The sequence below is a fragment of the Schistocerca cancellata genome, chromosome 2, assembly GCF_023864275.1.
Source record: "Schistocerca cancellata isolate TAMUIC-IGC-003103 chromosome 2, iqSchCanc2.1, whole genome shotgun sequence".
Taxonomy (NCBI): domain Eukaryota; kingdom Metazoa; phylum Arthropoda; class Insecta; order Orthoptera; family Acrididae; genus Schistocerca; species Schistocerca cancellata.
Genome location: NC_064627.1, coordinates 965,770,425 through 965,784,980, shown reverse-complemented (window position 1 = coordinate 965,784,980; position 14,556 = coordinate 965,770,425).

Genomic DNA, 14,556 nt, shown 5'->3' with positions numbered 1-14,556 from the left:
GTAATTTTTTTGTGCTGTGTGCCTATGTGTGTGTGTGTGTGTGTGTGTGTGTGTGTGTGTTGTTGTTGTTGTTGTTGTTGTTGTGTGGTATAATATCTTGCTGTCAGACGGTCCATAAGTAAAAATTATCTATATACCGTAATATTACACGCAACTGAGGAAGACAGGACTAAAAAAGTTGAAGATGCGAATATTTTATTTATTAGATAAAACACACATGCCGTGCAGAGGCACCTGCGAATATTACATTTTGTAAATTTCATTTACTTTTGTGATGTTAGTATATAGGTGAAGTTAACTGTACAAATATACTTACATCTCGCTGTGCGAGACATACATATCGCATCATAGATGAATTCTTTTGTCAATTGCTACTGTTTATCTTATGGTAAAATAAAGTCACGTAGTAACTTTATAAACTGTAATAATCGCAGGTATACTTGACAGTGACAGTGATACCGAAATAGGTCTATTGCACGAAATATAATAAAACTATTAGGAGTCATCTTGGAAGGTTCAATTTAAAACGTCGTATTACAGCGCGTTTCATGCTGCAGGCCAACCTGTACAAAACAAAAATGTATGGATAAATCTTGTGTACACAACTTGTAATTATAGTAACAATGAGTGCGGCGTAATATGTATATTGTTATCTTTTCCATATTTAATTGGCGTTCGGAGTGACATCTCGTGGCAATGTTGGGACCGACTAGCTGATCAACTTACAGGGGAAGTGCTATCTGACGGGAAAAGCAGTCAACAGCCGCCGGAAATCCAGAAAACAATGAAGCTTGAACAGAATCTATACATCTGTAATTGTCTTCGATGCACACAGTGTAAATGACAGCTGTTTACGATGTCTCACACTAGTACTGGGGCGTTGAGATGAACAATTTAATGGAGGAGACTTGCGGTCTATTAAGCCGGGAAACAGCCCCAAATTGGCCTAAAAAGCCATCTAAGCCCCAGCACATATGCGTCACGCAATATTTTCTCGCTCTCTTATGGCAGTGGCCCAGTCGGCTATTTCGCCAACATTGTTTAACTATTCCGTTGTGGTAATGAAAGAAAAAAGGAATTTGTAAACCTTATGCAAAAACTAATTACGTTTACAGTTCGATCTAAGCCTTCGATCTAATCTTAATCCTTACAAGCAAACTATTTCGTAGTAACAAGCCAAGACGAACAAAACGGTTTAGTCGTTAGTTTCATCCTGTTAAAGTTCACAATATACTGAATTAAAATTTACACGTACGTGAATGTTGCATTTTGTAAGCGCAATAACAAGGGACTTTTAATATTTAAGGAAGACTTTAGCCAAAAATTCGCGCAACCCGCATGCTCTGTAGCTTATGTAGCTTTTAGAAACCTATTTGAGGTCATTACCCGGCTTGGTTGACCGTGAGTGTCCTGGGTTGATTTATTCCTCTCAACCTCACCTATCTTCCTGTGGAATGTTGTAAAAAGTTATCGTTTACACCTCGTATACAGATTAGAAACTGAAGTTGCCCGCAGAGTTTTTCTTTCTACATGGGAAGGCTAGTCGCAGGAACAACTGTAGGGATTTTCATACTATTTTCACTAAAACATAGACTTATTCATCACACACACACACACACACACACACACACACACACACACACACACAGTAATTTGAAGTGAAGCACTTTGCAGGTGATGTTTTCCAATGCACTGAATGTGAGATGTGCTTCGTAATTCCCGAATATTTCGCATATGCGAAGCAGGACTGAATTTAATCTAATTTCGTCATTGAAAAATCTTGATTTGGCCGAATAGCTGTAGATAATTTCTTAATTAAAACTACCAGTTCTAATCAAACAATGGAAGTTCCTCATGCGTGAAGGACTGCAATAACCAAAGGACATGCTACCAACATTATAATTTGTATTTAGATCAACAAAATACATAAACTGCATGGAAAACTACAGAATGTAGGTAATTACTTGGTTTATACATCAGACAATTCATTGCCGGGGCGAAGTGTAAATATAGATGGCATTCACTATGAGTGAGGATGGTCGGTTGTTTGACCGAAAGAGGTAATTTTAAGTAAAGAAGCGACTTGGAGCTACTGTCCCAACTCACGACTTTTCAAAAAATTTAAAGGCTGTAATACGTCGCCTTCTTAAAGAAATGTATGTATAATTTCATCGTTGTGATCTGTCTGGGTTACGAAGAGAGGTCCTAAATATTATACACTCCTCACTACAGTAAAGTATTATGGAGTTATTGGCTGAGACACAATCAAGTGGAAGCTTTGGGACCATTAAAATGACCGTTCGCACAAACATAATTTGCTTCGCGGTTGTAATAACTGAGCCCAAGCGACTGTGATCATCGCATGACTTCTTTTTTGTTTTTATTGCTGACGACGAGGGGGTAGAAAACGGTCAGAGGAAATACCAGTGTTGGCCCATAGAGCTCTCCACGAGACCGCTTACTTAGCTAGTTAGTTTCGTTATAAGAACGTAGGCTTCCGTGGCAGGTGTCATATTGATTAAAATTCTTCTGGGTATTACGCCGCGTCATTGCTAAAAACTAACAACAATAATAAACTAAAACCAAGGTTTCGGCCGAATTGCAACGGCCTTCCTCAGGGCACGACTGGTTTTGCATAGGGATAGGTGCTTCTGTTTATTACAGACTATCGATATCTGACGTCACTGTTGTAAAACTTTTAATTGGCCCTCCAATATGATTGGCTAGTCATGACGTAAGGGAAGATGGAAGGAAAGAGGTTATTCGTGGATGTCCATGTCGTCAAAGATTGGTAGCTGTCCGCCAATCAGCGTTCGGCTTCTGGTCGGCATGTTTTCCTCCTGGTGTGCGCCGAAGTGGACTGACAGTTGCTCTACAGCTGTTTGTGCAGATACGTCCGAGTCCCGTGTAGCTTCTGCCCCGCGACTGTTCGCGGCCCGTCGGACTGGGATGGCCGGCAGCCAGGACGCCGGGAGTTTGCAGCCATCTTCTCTGTTGATGTTGTCAGGCTGCTTAATAATGTCGATCGCCTCCAGTATTCTGCGTTCTCGCATCCGCGATTCATTCGCCAGTACTCGGGCTTCCTGGAACCCGATAGGTTGTCCACAGTCACGGTGGTGTTCCGCTATCGCCGATTTATTATGTTGCTGTAATCGTACATAGCGTTCGTGTTCTGCTACTCGTAAGCTGACAGGTCTCCCTGATTCTCCTATGTAGGCAGCTCCGCACTCATACCGTAGTTCGTAAACACCTGCAGTGTTAAGATTGTTGACTACGTCCTTGGTGGAACCTATCATTTTCTGGATCCTGTGACTGCTTCGAAAAGTCGGTTTGAAACCTCGTCGGCGGAGGACGTTGCCTAGCCGTTCACTGACGCCTTTTACATATGGTAAGGATACCAATGGAAGCTTCTCTTCTTTGCCTTCTTCTTCTGTTCTGCTTCCTTTGGTTTTAGCTACCTTTCTTATCATGCCAACATGGCAATGTGGCTATGCTAAGGAATATTTTTTTTTCTTGAAGAACATAAATAAGAAATAAACTATACATTAACATACGATATCCTACTTATTTAGCTACATAAGGCAATTTTTATTCTATCCCTACCAAATGGCCACTTTGCCCTTTGGGGTGGGGCAAAGTGGGTATGAGGTGGTCACTTTGTCCGATATAAAATACAAAATTTAAACAGAATTAGTATTCTAAGTGAAAGTGTATTTTCAAAATAAAAACATTATTACCATCGTAGAAAAATAAAGTTTCACACTGAGTTTATTTACAAACGTCACAAATAAAGTCATTGTTTTCTTCTTCACACCCAGCACAAGCCTCATGTGCCCATCGTAAACAGCCCGAATACCTTATCCATCCTTCATTTTCCCTTGACTTGGAATATAAGTCCCCGCAGAAAAAGCAATCAGTATTACTCAAGTCACTGTCCGAGACTTTAAACAAAGCACGCTTCGCTGATTTTGATTTCATTTTCTGCTTTCATTTAACTTTTTCTTTGCTTCCTTCATTCCTCTTCTTATTCTGTTTTTCTTTTTTCAGTTCCAGCTTTACTGTCTTAAGTCTTTCCTTTTCTTCTTTTCCGGCTACTAGTTCCATCTTGAAAGGGCTTGAGGTCAAAACTGCAGCTGTTCCTGTTTTTTCGTTTATTTTCTAATTTGATAACATTTGCTTTAGGGATTGGAACCATATCCTGTGGGCTTAAAGCAAAAGTATAGGGCCTATTGGTCTTGGAGATGCTTATTAAATCACATGAAGTACTGCAATGAGGCAGTGGGCTGGGTTGGCTGTTTGAAACCCTCAGTAGTTTTGTAAAGAACATCCAATACTATTATTTCTCAATGAAAATATATTTTACTTTATGTCCGGCAAAGTGGCCAGGGTCGGGCGTAGTGGCCACAGACGTGGCTACTTTGCCCTCTTCGCCGTCATTACATAAATGCCACACTACCGGCTGAACGAATCGAGCAACGCGTTACACAGACTCATCATTTTGTGGCCTATAAACACCTCTTTTAAGATGTTACTATCAGTTGCCTGTATTATGAATGAAAGTTTGGTTACAATAATTAATTAAATACATTTACCTTACATCAGGACTTTGAAAAGCACGAAAATATTCAATAACTTTTAAACAAGTGATCAGAACAGCTTCCACCTTCAACAAATTTGACATGGCCTACCAGTGGAATAGTTGGCGCGTCCGCCGCTGTGTAGCAGCACCGTACAGTGCAGTAACAGCCAACAGCCAATGGCCATTATGCCCACGCTACCCCTACCGAGTGACAACATGTAAGTTTAACTCCCGTGTGTTGCGATAGCCATCTGACAGACTGTTTTCAAGCTAACGGTAATTTTCTGCAAAATATTTGCAACGCTTCCGGGATTCAAACCGGAGGCTTGCGGTTATGCTTAGAATTAGAGGTACTACCACTGGACCAACTTCTGAACGCTGTGTTTGGCAAGGATACTGGAGCTGGAGAACTTTTTTTCCATGAAAAGTTTCACGTATCTTCTTAAACGAATAAACGGAAGCTTCCGCTATATATATATATATATATATATATATATATATATATATATATATATGAAAGAGTGTGTATAGCGGAAGCTTCCGTTTATATATATATATATGAAAGAGTGTATATATATATATGAAAGAGTGTGTATAGCGGAAGCTTCCGTTTATTCGTTTAAGAAGATACGTGAAACGTATATATATATATACATGAAAGAGTGTGTATAGCGGAAGCTTCCGTATATTCGTTTAAGAAGATACGTGAAACTTTTCATGGAAAAAAAGTTCTCCAGAATTGCCTAGAAGAGGTGAGATGATGGAAAATGTGTTAAGAAATGTAGACGCAGTTTGTATGGCACTTTAAGAAGGTGTAGAGGGCAAAACTGTATGATGAGAAAAGCATTATATATATATATATATATATATATATATATATATATATATATATAATGTAGACGCAGTTTGTATGGCACTTTAAGAAGGTGTAAAGGGCAAAACTGTATGATGAGAAAAGCATAAAATATATATATATATATATATATATATATATATATATATATAATGCTTTTCTCATCATACAGTTTTTCCCTCTACACCTTCTTAAAGTGCCATACAAACTGCGTTTACATTTCTTAACACATTTTCCATCATCTCACCTCTTCTAGGCAATGTTTTTCGCCCACCCTGCGGAGAACCTGATCGGTCCACCTAATTCTTAACGCCTTTCTCTAGCGCCACATTTTTAAGGGTTCGAGTCTAGTTGTTTCGGGCTTCCCCAGTTTTCAAAGGTTACGGCGTACTTTACTTGAACAGCACTGAGAATGGCGTATAGACACTTACAGCACTTTCAAGCAACGAGCAACAGCTGCAATTAACCACTCCTGTCACGTGGACGGAAGACTGGACGAGTGGGAAATAATAAAAGCATAAAATGATGCTCACTGAGCAGGGCCGCTTTTATCTGCACATAAATTTTCCCGGTGGTGTCTTTCATGGTTGAACTGCAGTTTCTCTGCGTTCTACAACGCGAATATTGCTTCCTGCCCTGTTCAAGACTGAACCTGTGTAACCGGTTCATTTCATATCCCATCAAATATTATTTAAGAGATGTAACTGACGAAGTAAAAACGGCTCACCACAGTGCAACATATTATTACAAATACAGTTTCTTAGCACTCCACGAATTACTCTCGTTCGCTTTTCCATACAGCGCTATTGTCAACAGGTGTACGCGGAACTCACCTTGCGGTTACCCATTTCACAAACCATGAATATTAGTTAATAGAATCGTGATGCTCGACTAAACGCGAAACGAGACCACTGTCAATTACGACGAATTCGAATGTGGAAGCGTAACTGCATTATTGAATCTGGCCAAATTGTTTAATAATTGCTACTGATGAGTTGTGCTTATGATGGCAAGCTCTAATAATTGATACGATTTTCCTTGTAATTACTGCTTTCAGCTGATGATTTCCGATGGTATTTCCGTTCATACTCTTTCATTTCAGGGGCTGCTTTGAGATGCGAGCTTTACAATAGATTCGACTGCAAGAACATTTTTTTCAACAATTCATTACCACTCATTTGTAGTGTCTCTGAGAATTATATCGCTTTAAAAAAAAAAAAAAGGAGCGAAGTTCCCAAAACGGGATGGAGACTGGGTGATTGTACGAAAATACGAGTTTTCGCTTATGCACTGCTCGTCTACCATGTGTGGTCGCTAACTGAGTAGAGATGATGCGTCGCTGACGCCTTAGGATCGGCTGGTACACAAATTTATTCCTGTTATCAGTAGATTCGTGTAGTCTCCAAATTGGTGTTAGTGGGATCTATCCCACAAACAATAGACCACACAACCTGTAAGGGCAAGCAGCATAGTGTGAATAGCTTGGATGAATGATGAAATTAATTTAGTAATAATTAACTTTCGAATATGACCGTATCTTGTGTCTTCAAATAATGCTGGTCAAATAAATGTGACAGTTACATGAGGTTGCAAATCCTCAATAGTAGTTTGTTCGGATTATGTCACTTAGTGATTCCAAAAACAGGTTCTATAATGCCTTGTGAGCATAGGTTCCTGTAGACTGTCCAAAGTTTCTGATGTAGTCACGGAACAGAACTCACTAAACACACTGATTAAGTTAACCTGTTCAACTCGTATTACCCAAGACGTCATTATTCTGTTTTCACCCAGATACAGTGTGAAAACCACTCTACATTATGTATAGTCTTTTTTTCATACCTTTATTAATTTCAGAGATATCGGTGTCAACATCCCTTTTTTTCAAATGGCGCTGAGATAATGTCTACCTACATGTGGTTGGACCGACATGCCAACTGGAAAGTGAAGGTCGAAACATGTAAGGAAGATTAGCCAGTTAGCAGCTGTAACATTTCTGCTCTTGTTTCTGCCAGAACCCTGAAAGAAAGAACCGGCCGAGCGGTTCTAGGCCCTACAGTCTGGAACCGCGCGACCGCTGCGGTCGCAGGTTTGAATCCTGCCTCGGGCATGGATGTGTGTGATGTCCTTAGGTTAGTTAGGTTTAAGTAGTTCAAAGTTCTAGGGGACTGATGACCACAGAAGTTAAGTCCCATAGTGCTCAGAGCCATTTGAACTTGAACGAAAGGAGCACCCATGGAACTGAATCCATATGTATTATAAAAATGAATGTACGTATGTGTGTCTGTTCCACATCACCTCCTTAACCACTGGGCTTATTTCAACCAAACTTGGTACACACATCCCTTACTGCCAGGAAACAATCACTGTGGCAGTGAGAACCACCCACTCATAAGATACGACATAACGCAGGAGATATAACAAGCAATGACATACGTGAAAAATTGGCCCATCATGCATGACGTTTAACCATATTACTTCTATGTTACTATCTCTATTAGCAAGAAATTTTGCAGACATTATCCACATTTGCCACTAAATGCGCCTACAAATTATATAACGGTACCACATACATGGTACCTTGCCAAGTAGGAGGCATGTGTGGAATGTGGCACTCATTCTGCAAACATTTATAAAGCATATGTTGCCACTCTGATGATTATGATTAAGATCAGGAACCGTCAGTGCAGTCTCAGTAGGACTGCTTGAAAATGAACCTGTAAGGTTCGAAATTAGTCGCCTAATATAAACATGCTTACTCAAGCGTAAGAGACGAACTCAAAGCCTTATAAAATTCCTGGTAGTGCCTTTAAAAAGAATTGAAATAATTATAAGGATTCAGGCCTTGTAAATTTCTTCACTGAAGCCGATTTGGTTCAAACAAAAGTGAAATATTCCACCACAAAAAATTTGATGACTTGTCCAAAGATATGTTAAGTGGTAGATATGTGACATGGATAAATTTCAAATGGCAAAGATAACTTTAAAATAAGTCAAAATCTTTTTCTTATTGGTATAACCTTTTATACTACAAACGATTGTTTAAAACCTTAATCACATCTTCTTCTTCATTCTAGCGTTGTATCGTAGACAGCGCGTTCACGTGCACTTTATTATAGCGAAGTTCGTTGTTTAAAATCTAATTATACAGGGTGTCCTATTTATGTTGACCACCCCAAATAACTGTTTGATCAGTTGCAAATTACAAAATATTTCAAGCAAATGTTCTATAACCGTCAGGGGGACATCAATCAGCATGATTGCCTTCGTTGTAGCTTTGTTTTTTACAAAGATGTGAAAAGCGGTATGACTTTTTTAAATGGCACCCTGTATTTTTTATTTGGTAATTCATTTCCTCTCCTAAAGACCAATTCAAAAATGTATCACAGTGTACCATTCATGAAACTCAACATTATTAATTACATAACACGTTGACACTTCCAGTGCTTAGTGCAGGTACTAGGGGTAATGGAACACATCAACAGTGCTGACGTTGACAGAGGACAAATGTAAACATAAGTAGAATGCACACCCGTCATTTCGTCAACCAATGACAGTTGAAGATTTGTGTGAGTAGAATATACACCAACGAAGAGAAGGCAGAAATGCTACTCATCTATGGGGAATGTAAGTTAGCAGAACAGTAACTGCAATACAGTTTTCTTATGTACGGGTACATTTAGTACAGTAGTTTAGTCCTTTTAAATACTGTTGTGTAGAGCAGGCATACAGTAAATGCTGTTCTTCCTATAAATTGCATCGCGTTGTTGTTGTTGTTGTTGAAGGTAGGCGAAATGCTACGCAGGCAGCGGAATTGTACAGAGAGCGATATCCTGACAAAAACCCACATTCCCGAAGGATGTTTTCTCGTCTTGTTGCGACGCTTCAGAAAACGAGAAGTTTCAACCCACGACAATACAATCGTCGTGGCACTCGCATAGACGAAGCTGCCGAAATTACTGTTCTCGCTTCCGTTGCTATGAATTCACATGTGAGCACACGACAGCTTGAACACGAAATTCGCATTCCTAAGACCAGTGCACATCGTATTCTTACACGTCACCGGTTCCATCCTTACCATGTACACCTACATCAAGAATTGCACGGGAATGATTTCCAGAATCGTTTACAGTTCTGTCAGTGGGCACAGAAGCAAATTCTCGTCAACCCGAACTTCTCCTCCATTGTTCTGTTTACCGATGCATGTTACTTCTCAAACAAAGGACAGGTAAATACAAGGAATATGCACTATTGGTCCAGCGACAACCCACGATGGCTTAGACACGTGAAGCATCAGCATCAATGGAGGGTTAACGTCTGTTGTGGGATGCTTGGTACTACAATTATTGGCCCTTATTTCGTCAATGGTAAACGGCACAGCATATGCTAGTCTATATGGCACAGCGTATGCCAACTTCCTCAGACGAATTCTTCCTCCTCTTCTGGAAGAAGTGCTGCTAAGAACCAGAATGCTTATGGGGTATCAACACGACTGATGTCCAGCACATAATGCCTTGCGTGCACCGAAGGTACCCTGCCAGAGGGATTGGTCGAGGAGGAACAGTTAGTTGGCCTGCTAGGTCACCTGATTTAAATCCTCTGGACTTTGGGGATTCATTAAAGACGTTGTCTATCGCTATATTCCAACAACTCCAGAAGACATGTAGGAACGTATCGTGCGTGCTTGTAATTCTCTTCAGCAGGCTACACTGGAAACAGTAAATAATTCTTTCATTCAACGAGTGCACCAGTGTATCGGTGTCCAGGGTCACCACTCTGTTCACCTTTCAATGTTCTACTCCTGGGCGATAGTACAGGAGAGTCAAAGTCAAATTTTGTGTTATGTTTTTACTTGGTTTTCATTTGTTTTCTGACAGCTCTAGCAAGGGGACGAGTTTGTGATTACGGGCACAGAGTCAATATTGCGTAATGTAATTAATAACGTTGTGTTTCAGTGAATGATACATTGTGATACATGTTTGAATAGGTCTTTAGGAGAGGAAATGAATTACCAAATAAAAAATACAGGGTGCCATTTAAAAAAGTCATACCGCTTTTCATATATTTGTAAAAACACAAAGCTACAACGAAGGCAATCATGCTGATTGATGTCCCCCTGATGGCTAAAGAACATTTGCTTGAAAGATTTTGTAATTTGCATCTGGACAAACAGTTATTTAGGGTGGTCAAGATAAATGGAACGCTCAGTATACTATCAAATAACAAAAAAGACGATACGTCTCACTGTTCTTATGCCAAGTATTTTATGTTTTGTACAAACTCATGTGACAATTAGAAGCATGATTTATATCACTTTGTCTCGTCCAATATTTGTTACGACCTACCGTGAAGATTACTAGAAAACGTACAAAAAATGACACATATAGCCGAATGTCAACGTCACCACTTGCATATATATATCGTTCGCTCTGTTGCTATTTTGACAAACTGGTAGCAGTATCTCGCTTCGAATCTGAAGGAGCCAAACAAGTTTTGCAACTGTTTCAAACATCTGAATTTGTCGTTAGCCTTGAACTTACAACATCACATTGTGCAACAGATAAGGCATGTCATTCAGTTTCCACTAAGTAGGACGTGATACACTCACGATAACTGGAGATACGTGCTGAAGCTAAACTGAAGAGCGAAGGAAACTGATAATCGTGCTTAACATTGTGTAGGGTCCCCGCAAGCATGCACCCTGCCGCAACACGACGTGGCATGGACTCGGCTAATGTCTAAAGTAGTGCTTGAGGGAACTGACACCATGAATCCTGCAGGGCTGTCCATAAACCTATAAGAGTACGAGGTAGTGATCTCTTCTGAAAAGAACGTTGCAAGACATGCTCAACAGTGTTCATGTCTGGGGAGTTTGGTGGCGAGCGGAAATGTTAAAACTTAGAAGAATTTTCCTGGAGCCACTCTGTAGCAATTCTGGATGTTTGGGGTGTCGCATTGTCTTGCTGGAATTGCCCAAGTCCGTCGGAATGCACAGTGGACAGGAATCTATGCAGGTGATTAGACAGGATGCTTACGTATGTGTCACCTGTCAGAGTCGTATATAGACGTATCAGGGGTCCCACATCACTTCAACTGCACACGCCCCACACCATTATAGAGTCTACATCAGCTTGAACAGTCCCCTGCTGACATTAAGGGTCCATGGATTCATGAAGCTGTCTCCATAACCGTGCACGTCCCTCCGCTCGATAGAATTTGGAACGAGATTCGTCCGACGAGGCAACATGTTTCCAGTCATCAACAATCCAATACCGGCATTGACGGGTGCAGGCGAGGCGTAAAGCTTTGTGTCGTGCAGTCATCATGGCTACACGAGCCCAAATCGATGACGTTTCGTTGAATGCTTAGCACTCTGATACTTGTTGATGGCCCAGCATTGAAATCTGCAGCAATCTGCAGAAGGTTAGCACATCTGTCGCGTTGGATGAGTCTCTTCAGTCGTTGTTGGTCACATTCTTGCAGGATCTTTTTCCGGCCGCAGCGATGTCAGAGATTTGATGTTTTACCGGATTTCTGATATTCACAGTACACGAGTGAAATGGTCGTTCGGGAAAATCCCCACTTCATCGGTACCTCGGAGATACTGTGTCCCATCGATCGTGCACCAACTGTAACACCACGTCAAAACTCTTTTAAATCTTGATAACCTACCAGTGTAGCAACAGTAGCCAATCTAACAACTGCGCCAGGCACTTGTTGTCTTACATAGGCGTTGCCTACCGCAGCGCCGTATTCTTCCTGTTTACATACCTCTGTATTCGAATACGCATTCCTTCTTCGGCGCTTCAGTGTACAAAGCAGTGTTATTTGAGGCACGCTGGTGGAGTAAGAGTGAACTGGGCAGTTACTTGGTGCTTGTACAATCCGTGGCCTTTCTTACACCTTTGTCATTATATCACGTTTCCGACAGGATGTAGGAACCTTGTAATGCTTTTTAGATACGTACATAGCTCAGTGGTGAGTGTGTCTGCCATGTGGGCGACTTCCACTCGATTCCCGGAACTGCCAGTCATCTTTCCTTGGTGGACGGAATAAAACAGGATGCACTCAGCGTTCTGATGCAATGTGAGGAGCTGCTTGAGTGATGAGTAGAGTCTCGAAGTCTGGATAGCTGACAGCGGCTGGGAGCGCGGTATGGTGACCCCATTCCCCTCCATACCGCATCCGAATGATGCCATTTCCAAAGGATGAGGCGGCATCCGGCCGACAATCTGCGATCCTCAGGGCCTAAACGCGGAGTCTGTAAAACCTTATGATAAGGAGATTGGTAACACTGAGACTCAGGTTTAGTTTATTCTATTCATTCTGCTGATACAGGTAAAAAAAATAAAACACCGTCCGAACAGACCTTGAAGACCCAACGGGACCGACCGACCGCCGTGTCATCCTCAGCTCATAGGCGTCACCAGGTGCAGATAAGGAGGGGCACGTGATCAGCACACCGCTCTCCCGACCGTGGTCAGTTTATGAGGCCGGAGCACTTCTCAGTCAAGTAGCTCCTCAATTGGCCTACAACGGCTGCGTGCACGCGCTTGCCGACAGCACTTGTCAGACCCGGACCGCCACCCATCGAAGTCCTAGCCAGGCGCTTAATTTCGGTGATCCTCATACACGTAATGCTTGTAACAATACTTCGCGTATGTGAAAATTTCTAATGCCGGACGTGATTCTACCGTTAGAAGGAAGTTAAACGTCACCAAGAAGGAAAGTACACACTATTTCGAACGAGAGCATTCAAAGCGATGTTCAGTACTTTTAAAGCATCCGTCGGGATAAGAACTGCTTTGCTTGAGTACATTATGAGAGAAGATTGAGCTTCAAAATGTATGTGCATCTACATCTACATGATTCTTCTGCAATTCACAATTTGTTGTAGGCAGAGGGTTCATCGAACCATTTCTAAGCTACTTCTTCACCATTCCACTCTCGAATAGCTCGCGGGAAAAACTAACTCTGAAATCTTTCCGCGCAAGCTCTGAATTCTCATTCTATTATGATGATCATTTCTGTCTGTGTATACTGGAAATACTGGAAATACTGAAAGCTTCAAATAGATTATATAATTGTAAGAAAAAGATTTAGGAACCAGGTTTTAAACTGTAAGACATTTCCAGGGGTAGGTGTGGACTCTGACCAAAATTTATTGGTTATGAACTGTAGATTAAAACTGAAGAAAATGCAAAAAGGTGTGAATTTAAGGAGATGGAACTTGGATAAACTGACAGAACCAGAGGGTGTAGAGAGTTTCCGGGAGAGCATTAGGGAACGATTGACAATAATGGGGGAAAGAAATACAGTAGAAAAAAAATGGGTAGCTTTGAGAGATGAAATAGTGAAGGCAGCAGTGCCTACAGGAAAATTAAAGAGACCTTTGGAGAAAATAGAACTACTTGCATGAATATCAAGAGCTCAGATGGAAACCCAGTTCTAAGCAAAGAAGGGAAAACAGAAAGGTGGAAGGAGTATATAGAGGTCTATACAAGTGCGATGTTATTGAAGACAATATTATGGAAATGGAAGAGGATGTAGATGAAGATGAAATGAGAGATATGATACTGGGTGAAGAGTTTGACAGAGCACTGAAAGACCTAAGTCGAAACAAGGCACCGGGAGTGACAACATTCCATTAGAACTACTGATAGCCTTGGGAGAGCCAGCCATGACAAAACTCTACCGTCTGGTGAGCAAGATGTATGAGACCCCCAGAATTCAAGAAGAATATAATAATTCCTATCCCAAAGAAAGCAGGTGTTGACAGATGTGAAAATTACCGAACTATCAGTTTAATAAGCCACGGCTGCAAAATACTAACACGAATTCTTTACAGACGAATGGAAAAACTGGTAGAAGCCGACCTCAAGGAAGATCAATTTGGGCCCGCATCTCGTGGTCGTGCGGTAGCGTTCTCGCTTCCCACGCCCGGGTTCCCGGGTTCGATTCCCGGCGTGGTCAGGGATTTTCTCTGCCTCGTGATGGCTGGGTGTTGTGTGCTGTCCTTGGGTTAATTAGGTTTAAGTAGTTCTAAGTTCTAGGGGACTGATGACCATAGATGTTAAGTCCCATAGTGCTCAGAGCCATTTGAACCATTTTAAGATCAGTTTGGATT